This window comes from Canis lupus, chromosome 16 (assembly GCF_011100685.1).
Source record: "Canis lupus familiaris isolate Mischka breed German Shepherd chromosome 16, alternate assembly UU_Cfam_GSD_1.0, whole genome shotgun sequence".
Lineage (NCBI taxonomy): Eukaryota > Metazoa > Chordata > Mammalia > Carnivora > Canidae > Canis > Canis lupus.
In genome coordinates, this window is record NC_049237.1 from 18,405,312 (window position 1) to 18,417,591 (window position 12,280).

A 12,280-nucleotide genomic window follows, 5' to 3' on the forward strand; every position below is an offset into this window, starting at 1 on the left:
GCCCATAAAGCTTTATGCACATTTAAAGTGAATTATTTCTGTATTGTGTAATTAAATGTAGATGAATTTCAGCTTAAATGATCAGATAGTTAACTTATTCTTTCCTTAAGCAGATGAACAGACTGACTCAGTAGCCAGTTCCCTGTTTCCTTCCTGCTCCCTCCCTCCAGCCAGTCATTGGGCTGTCTTAGGCTGGACTCATGGTCTTACCAAAGGATCAGGTTTTGAGTTGAACAGATTACAGTAATGCATCGTGGGTACCTTCCAGAAATGGGTTAAAAAGTATACTTATTTTTCACATTAAACCACTTGGGGACTACACCAAACAGAACTTAGAAACTCCTACAGTATATGTGAACTGGTAAAAAGAGCTGTCAATATTGGAGCATAAGCATTTTAGGGTTGGTATCTTCTGGATATAGGTACTTGTTACAGCCCTGAGCACACCTCCCTGCGGGGGCTCAGCCACTGCCCGGGTTCGGGCTCAGTATCCATCTATCATAAGTTGGGGCGACATCAGCTCTGTTCTGATGTGGGCTCACTAGTAGTGGATGCTTCCAGGAAGGTGGTGACCTCAGTTGGCTGGGACTTCTTCCTCCTCTTCGTTATAGGTTTATTTGAAAACAGTTGTGCATATTTTTTAAATACATTTATTTTTTATTGGTGTTCAATTTGTCAACATATAGAATAACACCCAGTGCTCATCCCATCAAGTGCACACCTCAGTGCCCATCACCCAGTCATGCCCACCCCCTGCCCACCCACCTCCCCTTCTACCACCCCTAGTTCATTTCCCAGAGTTAGGAGTCTTTCATGTTCTGTCTCCCTTTCTGATATTTCCCACCTATTTTTTCTCCTTTCCCCTTTATTCCTTTTCACTATTTTTTATATTCCCCAAATGAATGAGACCATATAATGTTTGTCTTTCTCCAATTGACTTATTTCACTCAGCATAATATCCTCCAGTTCCATCCACGTCGAAGGAAATGGTGGGTGTTTGTCGTTTCTAATGGCTGAGTAATATTCCATTGTATACATAGACCACATCTTCTTTATCCATTCATCTTTCGATGGACACCGAGGCTCCTTCCACAGTTTGGCTATTGTGGACATTGTGCTAGAAACATCGGGGTGCAGGTGTCCCGGGGTTTCATTGCATCTGTATCTTTGGGGTAAATCCCCAGCAGTGCAATTGCTGGGTCGTAGGGCAGATCTATTTTTAACTCTTTGAGGAACCTCCACACAGTTTTCCAGAGTGGCTGCACCAGTTCACATTCCCACCAACAGTGCAAAAGGGTTCCCTTTTCTCCGCATCCTCTCCAACATTTGTGGTTTCCTGCCTTGTTAATTTTCCCCATTCTCACTGGGGTGAGGTGGTATCTCATTGTGATTTTGATTTGTATTTCCCTGATGGCAAGTGATGCAGAGCATTTTCTCATGTGCATGTTGGCCATGTCTATGTCTTCCTCTGTGAGATTTCTGTTCATGTCTTTTGCCCATTTCATGATTGGATTGTTTGTTTCTTTGGTGTTGAGTTTAATAAGTTCTTTATAGATCTTGGAAACTAGCCCTTTATCTGATACGTCATTTGCAAATATCTTCTCCCATTCTGTAGGTTGTCTTTTAGTTTTGTTGACTGTATCCTTTGCTGTGCAAAAGCTTCTTATCTTGATGAAGTCCCAATAGTTCATTTTTGCTTTTGTTTCTTTTGCCTTCGTGGATGCATCTTGCAAGAAGTTACTGTGGCCTGAGTTCAAAAAGGGTGTTGCCTGTGTTCTCCTCTAGGATTTTGATGGAATCTTGTCTCACATTAATGTTTCATCCATTTTGAGTTTATCTTTGTGTATGGTGCGAGAGAGTGGTCTAGTTTCATTCTTCTGCATGTGGATGTCCAATTTTCCCAGCACCATTTATTGAAGAGGTTGTCTTTTTTCCAGTGGATAGTCTTTCCTCCTTTGTCGAATATTAGTTGACCATAAAGTTGAGGGTCCACTTCTGGATTCTCTATTCTGTTCCACTGATCTATGGGTCTGTTTTTGTGCCAGTACCACACTGTCTTGAGGACCACAGCTTTGTAGTACAACCTGAAATCTGGCATTGTGATGCCCCCAGCTATGGTTTTCTTTTTTAAAATTCCCCTGGACTATTTGGGGTCTTTTCTGATTCCGCAGAAATCTTAAAATAATTTGTTCCAACTCTCTGAAGAAAGTCCATGGTATTTTGATAGGGATTGCATTAAACGTGTAAATTGCCCTGGGATAACATTGACATTTTCACAATATGAATTCTTCCAATCCATGAGCATGGAATATTTCTCCATCTCTTTGTGTCTTCCTCAAGTTCTTTCAGAAGTGTTCTATAGTTTTTAGGGTATAGATCCTTTACCTCTTTGGTTAGGTTTATTCCTAGGTATCTTATGCTTTTGGGTGCGATTGTAAATAAGATTGACTCCTTAATTTCTCTTTCTTCAGTCTCATTGTTAGTGTAAAGAAATGCTCCTGACTTCTGGGCATTGATTTTGTATCCTGCCACACTGCCAAATTGCTGTATGAGTTCTAGCAATCTTGAGGTGGAGTCTTTTGGGTTTTCTATGTGGAGTATCATGTCATCGGCGAAGAGGGAGAGTTTGACTTCTTCTTTGCCAATTTGAATGTCTTTTCTTTCTTTTTGTTGTCTGATTGCTGAGGCTAGGACTTCTAGTACTATGTTGAATAGCAGTGATGAGAGTGGACATCCCTATCTTGTTTCTGTACTTCCAAACTCGTTCTATGAGGCCAGTGTCACCTTTATTCCAAAACCAGACAAAGACCCCACCAAAAAGGAGAATTATAGACCAATATCTATGAACATGGATGCAAAAATTCTCTACAAGATACTAGCCAATAGGATACAAGAGTACATTAAGAAGATTATTCACCATGACCAAGTATGATTTATCCCCGGGATGCAAGGCTGGTTCAACACTCATAAAACAATCAATGTGATTCATCATATCAGCAAGAGAAAAAATAAGAACCATATGATCCTTTCAATAGATGCAGAGAAAGCATTTGACAAAATACAGCATCCATTCCTGATCAAAACTCTTCAGAGTGAAGGGATAGAGGGAACATTCCTCAACATCTTAAATGCCATCTACGAAAAGCCCACAGCAAATATCATTCTCAATGGGGAAGCACTGGGAGCCTTTCCCCTAAGATAAGTTGTGCATATTTTTAAGTACCAATTGACAATAAGTTTGAGTGTTATGGAGCTAAAACAAAGGATGAGATTTTACTATAAAAACTTAGATGTAGGGGCATGTGGGTAGCTCCATGGTTGAACATCTATCTGTTTTGGTCTCAGGTCATGATCCCAGGGTCCTGGGATCAGGTCCTGCATTAGGCTCCCCACAGGGAGCCTGCTTCTCCATCTACCTGCATCTCTGCCTCTCTCTGTGTGTCTCATGAATAAATGAATAAAATCTTAAAAAAAAAAACAACTTAGATGCTACTTTAGGATTGGACTAAGCGCCTTTGCTACTACAGAGACATGAAAATGCTGAGGATATGCGGCTAGAGTTCATGTCATCTTTCCAAGACAGTCCCAGTGGTTACCCTATCAACTTTAGCTCTTCACCCAGCATAAAGCCAACCAGTGGGAGAATATCCAAGCCAGAAACTTACCATTTTGTGTTTTTTATTATAGTATGGAGTAGAGGATGGAAAATCAACCTGTTATAGGACTACTGGGGTCTATATTCATAAAAATAACTTTTGCAATAAAAACTTTTAGTTATTTATTTGGTTGAGGACTACTAAATACAATTTTGTGGGAATTTGCTGAGTCATGGTGATGACATGACCCGACCTCAGAGGAGTGCACAGTTCTACAGGAGAGAGAGTTAAATGTAGAAAGTCCATGGAGTAGTAGTAGTAGTCTTAGTAGTAGTCTTACTACTTACAGTAGTCTTACTCCATGTTGACCCTGGTGCTTTCCATGGGGGCAGGGCACGTCTCACCCTGCTCTCTGGGAAAGCTGTGGTCAGGATATATGGTCTGCAGGCTCCTATGTCGCCTTCACTATCTTGGTCCAGAGGCACACAAAAGAAGAAGGTCGTAGGGTCAGGGCTACACTGCTCTGGCTCTTTGGTTATAAGAGGAAGTGTTGGAGTGACATATGAGACCACTGAGAGGAGAATGTCTTTGGAAAAACATCAGCCAAGTGGGTTATTTGAAAAATGGAACCGTAAATACTCAAAAGCAATTTGTGTGAATAGATCATTGAACGCAAAATTCAAGGAGAATCGTTTTCTACGCTAGAAGGTGAACTGTTAAGAGAGTAATATGTGAGATTGACCAAAAAATTCGCACTTCCTCCAATAAAGCTGTTAACACTGTTCAACATCAAGAGGTTTATTTTCTTCAGAAATTATTTTGGTAAAGGTCCTTATGCCCATAAAAACACCAACCAAGACCATTCTAATATCTGTAAAAAAAAATTGTAAACAATTTTATTTTATAATCTCATTTTCACATTTTTTTCTTTTTCCCTCTGCCTCCCTTCCTTAAATGGATGGTGTTGAGATGCATTCATGCATTATTGGCTTTATCATTCATGTTCTCAAGTGAGGGATAAGTGCATTTCCTCAATGTTTTATATCTTCCTTCCTTCGAAGTAAAGTTACTTTTGGGAGTTCAATGATATGATACTCAAAGGTCGAGTGATTTGAAAGCAACTTCAGCCTTCAGAAGGGGCTAATATGCTTGGTTGAAGCATGGTGTACATGCTAACCTAATATTGCTCATCATTGTGGCAAAAGTATTATAAACATCTACAGATTTGAGTTTGACACTTAGATGTTGGTTTTCACCCATAACAGAATTGAAATAAAGCCTACTTTTCTTCTTTAGCTCACGTTACCTGCTGAATTCATCTTATGTCTCTACTGGGTGGTTCTTACAGGCCTGTCTTATGTCTTCAATTGTAAGCTGTTCCAGGTAGGAAGCCACTTGTCTCTGCTTCTGTGGCCACAGCAGCCTTTGGGCACCAGACATTCATTAGTGGTGGAATCAATGGGATAACCAGGGGTAGCTTTCTAAAGTTAACTCCTAAAGAGTTGATTCACCTTGGCCAAGATCGAACCAGCAGAGTATTTAATAAAGCAAACCTGAGCTATGAGTGGTATGGAAGATCTAAATCTTCCTATAAATCTAAATCTTGCTGTATCTTTTATTCTAAATTATGAGCATTTTGTACTTCATATTAATACTACAGCCAAGTAAATGCACTTAAAAGAAACCTAGATACATGCAGAGCTCTGTATTGCAAACTTTGAATAAGGATGATATGGCAAATGAAAGTGGCAGTTGAGAATTTGGTGTAACTTCTGTTGAGAGATTGTTGTTGAAAATGGGAAAGGATGAATTCTTCACAGAATTTCACAGAATACTTACAATATTATTGCAAAGAAACTTTGAAGTCAGAAATCAGCTGTGACTACTGGCCTCTACAGATAGAAAAATCATTCTAAATTTTTATTTATTCTGAACGTCCCCTTTTTAGCCTAGCACTCCTCAAACAAATTAGACATTTTGCTAATACAGAGTGAGTGATTGAGTATTCAGAGAAGCATCATGTTCCAAAGCTAGAAATAATTCTCAAGAATATCCAGCCTATATCCCCAGATGATGTAGTCCAAAAACATGTGATTTAGGTCTCAAGGACTTGGATTCGGTTCCAAATCTGCCACTTCACATCTGTGTGACCTTGGGCAAGTCATTTAACTCTTTGAGCTTCAGTTTCAGTTTCTTACCCTTGTTTCCATCAAATTCAGTGAACTCTGTGAAACCCATTTGAGCTTGTCAGCGGAATTCAAGCATGAGTAAATTAAAGCCTTTTCCGAAAATTTAGCTGAACAACTATAGGCTGGTCAGCTGGGTCTGGCACCTGGCTCTGCAGTCACCTACTCTCCACACCTTTATGCATTGAAGTCGCAGTGACTCTGCTGCTCAGGTGTTGGAGGGTTCCGACAGTAGATGGTAGTACTCTGGAGCAGCGTCCCTGAGGGACAGCCCTGTGCTGTGACTCCCTTCTGTAACCCGTTCTAGGGACTTCATCCTGTGAAGCGAAGCAAACAAGGCAGGTTCACAGCATATGGCAACACGGGGACTGTCTGTTCACACTTTATAGGGAAGATGTGGAATTGTCATCGTCAAAGATATGGAAACAAGTCCCATAGTCTCGAGGCTGCACTCGAGTCCTGGCCGAGATAGCGTTGACCCTGAGCACTTGGAGCCCCTGCTGGAAGTCGGGGGGCACTGATGTAGGGGCAGCAGCTCCTGCCATTTGCAGAACCTCTGGATGTCTCTCCGGTGAGGAAGAGTGGCACCAAACATCTCGGGCCGCGGGGGCAAGTGAGGGCAGGGCCTGCCATCAGCCGCTCAGGGATGTGGAGCACGGTGTTAGCACACCTGGCGTGACTGTGGTCCTCTCCAACGTGGAAGGAGTTCTAGCCAGGGCTGTGTCCTGGAACTTTCTCACAGTCCCAAAGCAGACGCAGTCACAGGCCTGTGTCCGTCACCCTGAACTCGGGGCTCTGGGCTGCTCCACTCACCCAGGCCCCGGCTGCGCCCACAGTCTCAAACCCTTTTAAACAGCCTGCTGCATCCCACCTCTGGCCAGTGTGCTTTTCTGGAAGCAGACAGCACTGTGCCGCTGGGTTCGCATAATGAGGCAGGTCACTAAGGAAGTGCCAGTGCTGTGGAGTGACTGCACTCCCGCTGACCTGAAGGTCATGACAGAGGTACACCGCAGGATTCTTTTCCTGTGGTGACATCTACTAAGGGGCCGTATTCATGATTGCCCACCCTGCACCAGGCATTCCAGACACTCTGTCCATGTTGCCTTCCATCCTCCCTTCACTATGGCATCAGGTCTTGTCCCCACACACCACCAGGAAAGCCGAGCCCCCGAGTGTGATGTACAGTCACCATTAGGGACTGAATGTTTAAGGGTGTTGAAATCTAATCCCCAAAGTGATGGCATCTGGATGGGGGCCCTTTGTGGGTAATTCGTGCCATTATAAGAAGAGGCCAGAGGACTAGTTCGCACTGGTCCTGCCCTGTAATGACGCAGCAAGAAGACAGCTGTGCGTGAGGCAGGAAGCAGGCTTGAACCTGGACCCCAGCCTTGTTGGCGCTCTGATCCCAGGCTTCCAGCCTCCAGAACCATGAGATGTTGATCCGTATTTTTTAAGCCCCTGGTCTATGATACTTTATCATAGCAGTGGAAGCAGACCAAACTAGTAATGTAAGTAGCAAAAGGTAGAGTTAAATCTTTTCCATTCAGGAAACAAGCAGTGACTGTCAACGAGGTGAAAACACCACGGACTCTGGTCCTACAATGATGGATCATGATGAGGCCCTGCCCCCGGCATTCGTGCTCTCTCTAGCACTCAGGAGGAGACGGGCCACCACGTTTCCAGACAAGGAGACACATCTCAAGAGGGAAGTGCTGATGAGATCCAATGAGAAATAACCGGGAAGAAAGAGTATGTTAATCCACTCTTGGGGGATAGGGATGGATGGGGTGTAGAGGGGCAGAGACGTTTGCACTGGGCTGTGAAGATGAGGTGGCTTTGACCATGTGGAGATGAGCAGGAAAGTTTGCCAAGGTTTGCAGGTGGGCAGGAGCCAAGGCCTGTTCCTAGGGAAGGATGGCACTCTGAGAACAGCTCCCAAGGATAGTTGCTAGTAGCCAGGAGACATCAGGTGGGAAATGCCCATACGTACCCCACAGATGCAGGGGTACAGGCAGCATATGGGAGGAGGGAGCCTGTGTCCCACTTCGGGCTGCTGCAGCAAACCTAGGCCCCCCAGCTCCCATCCTGCACTCCTCTGGGGCCCCGCAGGAGACAGTCCTGCCCTGCAGAGGTCGCTTCGGCAACTCTTCAAGGCCACAAGTTCAGTGTTTTCAGATGGTTTTTGGAGTCAACACATAACATCAGGCTCTATTTTTCTTCTTCTTTTTTTGTTTTTTTGTTTTTTGTTTTGTTTTGTTTTGTTTGTTTTGTTTAAAGGTTTATTCATTTATTTGAGAGAGAGAGATAGAGGGAGCCCGTGAGAAAGAAGAGCAGAGGGACAGGAAGGGAGAAACTCACGCAGATTCCATGCTGAGCACAGAGCCCAATGTGGGGCTCCATCCCATGACCCTGAGATCGTGACCTGAGCCAAAGCCAAGAGTCAGACCCTTAACCGACTGGCCACTCAGGCGTCCCTAACTTTTTAAATTCAGTTCCTTTCAGTTGGTATTTAAGACCTCTCATTTCTTTCAGAGTCTGCCCCATGACCCAGGACAGGCTCCAGCTCCCCTCTTAGCTCTGTCCCCTGCGTGTGCAGGCGAGGCCCTCACTCCCATGTGCCAATATCAGTCCTGGCTAGAAACCAGATCACATCTACTGCAGGCCTCTCCACCTCTCCACTTCCCTGGGAAGGGAAATCGGGATAATAATAGGCGTGTGTCTACCTAAAGTGGTTTCTGCTAAGTACTTCAACGGATGAATCCCTGAAATAATGGTCCTAGCAGTTTAACTTCTCAGGTTAATGTGCAATGATATTTAGGTTCCTGTGAATTCCAGGTGCTGCGCTGGATGGGTTTCTGGAGCAGCGATCATTTGGTGATTCCCTTGAAAATTGCCTTCACAATGCTGCCGTTGTACAAGAACAGAGCATCCACACTTTCTGGAGGTGAATGTCCACACCTCCCCTTAACGGCAACCACCATTCATTAGTTCTGAAATCACAGCTCCGAGTCCCTTGCTTAATGTGTCTCCCAACATTCTGGGGAAAACGGGGGCTAATGTGGGAAGATGAGGTAATCCTTTATAAGGATACCCTTCTTTCTTAACATCTATCTGAGGACTTTGAGAAGAAAATATTTATACTCTTTTCAATTGGGAAAGAAAGTGCTCTTGCTAGTGTGCTTCATCCTGTTTAGATGAACAGCCTTTTAGCAGCCACAGCAGATTTTATAATCCGTTTGAGTTTTTACTCATTCATTCATTCACCAATAGGTTTGTTGATCTATTTAATGCTTATGTATGATGAGCTTGGTTTTAAACTTCAGTGCGCTAAAGCATGCAAGACACAGAAGTGGGCACAAAATGTAGTGAGTCTTCTGCTAGTGATGTTACTGATCATGCAAAATATTTCTGACGAGGGAGATAGAAGCTGCATGGGGTGAGAGCTGCTTCTTATGAACTTGCGCTGATACTGTGGATACATGAAGCCAGCTGAGGGCCAGGGTTTTGGCATTGGTGCTATTAAGAGTACAAGCCAGAATTCTGTGCAGGCGTGTTTCCACACCACCCTATAATATGCCAGTGAATAGAATTTTGCATCTGAAAACCTTCCATCGCAAACCCTTTTGTGTGTGTTGTGGAGAATGGAGAATATAGACTTGGAGTTTGTGTATCAGTCATCCATAGACAGTCCCACTGATATTTTCAATAGGTAGAAACCATTTGTACCTCATGATGTTCTAATCTCCTGAGCAGGAAGATCAAGCTTTCCTTAAAACCTCTTTGGTTAATAACCATCCAAAAAAACAGTTAAGGTTTCCCATCTGCCAGAGGGAAAAATCAGGCAGGAAAATAGAAGGTCTCTTCCAAGTTTCAAACAAACCAGTGTCAGCACGCCTTTCTGGCTGTATAAGTTATGGGATTAAAGAAAAGTGCATTGTAATCGATGAGTAAAACAGTTATTCGTTTAGGATGTATGGGAGACACTCTATGTATCACTATGGTATTAGGTTCCCCAGAGGGACTGCCTGTGTAATCAGGAAGGGGACAGTCTCCGCCCATGGCTACCTGGGTGTCACCTTCCCAAATGCTGCATCACCTCATTACAGGAGCAGCAAACTCCCTGGACGGCCTGTCAGTCAGAGACACGGCAGGAAACCTTATCTAACTCGGGTGGTTCAAGAGACGGTCAGGAAGGACATTTGCAGAGGTGTGGGCAGGGTCACGGGAGCGTCAGAGGCAAGGCCCCCGCCCCCCCGCCATGGTAGCAGCACCCCTGATGAGCACCAGCTCCGAGCCAGGATGGAAGGAGCCAAGAGTTCCCCTTGGGGCCAAGAGTTCCCCTTGGGCGGGCAATGCGATGGAGGCCGCCTCCTCCTACAGGCCTGGCATCGGGGGTGGGAGCCCCGCAGAAGAACTCCTGGCCCAGACTCCCCTCCTGCCCAGCCTTACCTACGTGCCTCCCATTGGCCCACCCCGAGCCCCTGCAAGAATGGGCCACCTGGCCCAGCAGAGAAGGTGCGGGAGGAAGCTTGGGAAGGTGCCACTGACCCAGCACAAAGCATAGTGGAGAGAAGGGGTGGCCTAATGGTGTCGCAGCTCCAGAGGCCTCGGTCAGGGTCCCAGATGGCCCAGGACAGGAATCTGCATGTTAAGGGGCCCAGGGTCCCAGCACACTTTCATTGTGTCATTTCGAGAATTTACACGAAGTTTTTTCGAGTGACTTTCTCACTGTATCAACTGGTTTTCTGCTGTCCTAGAGACTAGATAATTATTATTTCTTTTGTCTGAGAATCTTTGGATGGCTCCATGTGGAGATGTTGGTCCCATCAGGCTTGGGCCAGTTTCTGCAGTCGGTAGACTCGTGACTGTGGCATTTCTACAGGTTCGATGCATTCCAGTGCATTCTAACAAGATCCCCATGCTTGCTTCCTCCAGGTTGCCACCAGGTCCCTTCACCTGTCACTGAATATCCCAAGTCAGACAACTACTTCTGCTTTTCCTTTCATGTTGACGAGTGCCGCAGCTCCAACACACGCCTGGGGTCTCCTCGGCATAAACTGTGCTCGTGTTTCCTCAATACATTTTACCTGTGACAATAAAGGTGTCCTTAGGGTTTCTCTGACTGCAATATGTAAGGACAGTGGGTCGTGAAATCTAAATTTAAACTGACCTCCTCCGACTGACTTATTTCACTCAGCATTTGGGGAATATAAATAATAGTGAAAGGGAATAAAGGGGAAAGGAGAAAAAATAAGTGGGAAATATCAGAAAGGACACAGAACATGGAAGACTCCTAACTCTGGGAAACGAACTAGGGGTGATGGAAGGGGAGGTGGGCAGGGGGTGGGGGTGACTGGGTGACGGGCACTGAGGGGGGCACTTGACGGGATGAGCACTGGGTGTTATTCTGTATGTTGGCAAATTGAACACCAATAAAAAATAAATTTATTATTTAAAAAAAGTATAAAAGAGTTACCCATATATAAAAGTATAAAAGTACCCAACATGCATCAGAGTGTAATCAATAAATGTGTCTGAAAAAGGAAAAAAAAATTAGTTTAAACTGACCTGGTTTCAGTGGAGTAAAACATAAACAGTGTGAATCTGGTGTAGAGTCTGAACTCACCTGTCGCATTCCTTTTTTTTTTTACATTTTTAAAATTTAAATTCAATTCACCTGTCCCATTCCTGATGCGTGCACCTTGCGGGTAGCCGGGATTTGCTGTTGCCAATGCAGAACAGGTGTCAGTGGGAATTAGGTGAGACAACCTTGCAAGCAGCCTCCAGGCTCCCTTCCTTCCCAGTGCACAGGGGTGACTCTGCAGGAGGTAAGGCCCCGCCTGTGGGTCCAGACTGTGAGGTGTCCTCCTCACCATGCGCTCCCCCCCATGGGTTCTTCCTCCTGAGCCTTTGGGGTCAGCATGGTCTTTCCAGTGCTGCCTCGGTGCACCCTACCTTCTTCCTGCTTTTGCTCTTCCCCACCTTTGCTCACCTGTGCTGGGGCGGGGTTTCCATCATGAGCGTTTTCTAATCAAAGCACCGTTATCTTCTGGTCTGCAAAGTATGTCTGCAGAGAGATGATGAATTCCCCACTAGGTATCTGCGTCTCTCCAGCATTTTGTTAGATTTTGTTTGTTTATTTGAGAGAGAGAGAGAGAGAGAGAGCGCACACAGGCTGGGGGAGGGGCAGAGGGAGAAGCCAAAACCTGCTGAGCAGGGAGCCTGACATGGGACTCGATCCCAGGATCCAGGGATCATGACCTGAGCCGAAGGCAGACCCTTATCAGACTGAGCCACCCGGGTGCCCCTCTTCAGCCTTTTTGATCAGCACCGGTATAAACCATGATACTTGTTTATTGTTGTTGCTCTTGTGCTCATGGCTGTTCCTGAGAGGAGAGGTGTGTGTGTAAATCCTGGATTCCAAGGCTGTTAAGGGCTGTGAGAGAGTGTGGTCAGGGGCTTTGAGAGAGAGTGAGCAAGAACGCACTGGTCTCTCCA

The 12,280-nt window shown here is 45.1% G+C and overlaps 1 protein-coding gene and 1 long non-coding RNA gene across 10 annotated transcripts in view; both read left to right on the forward strand.

Moving 5' to 3' along the window:
- Positions 1 to 10,996, forward strand: part of LOC102154307 — a 105,129-nt gene extending 94,133 nt beyond the window's left edge. For 2 of the 6 annotated variants that reach the window (XR_005371356.1, XR_005371360.1), the window contains 4 exons: positions 4,893 to 4,979; positions 7,330 to 7,531; positions 8,618 to 8,726; positions 10,718 to 10,994. This is a non-coding gene — a long non-coding RNA (uncharacterized LOC102154307). Of the gene's footprint in view, positions 1 to 4,892; positions 4,980 to 7,329; positions 7,532 to 8,617; positions 8,727 to 10,717 lie in introns of all 6 variants that reach the window. The other 4 variants (XR_005371359.1, XR_005371361.1, XR_005371358.1 and 1 more) reach the window with 3 other exon arrangements.
- The window catches only part of DPP6 (dipeptidyl peptidase like 6), an 825,076-nt gene that overhangs the window by 453,958 nt on the left and 358,838 nt on the right, over positions 1 to 12,280 (forward strand). The window lies entirely within an intron of this gene.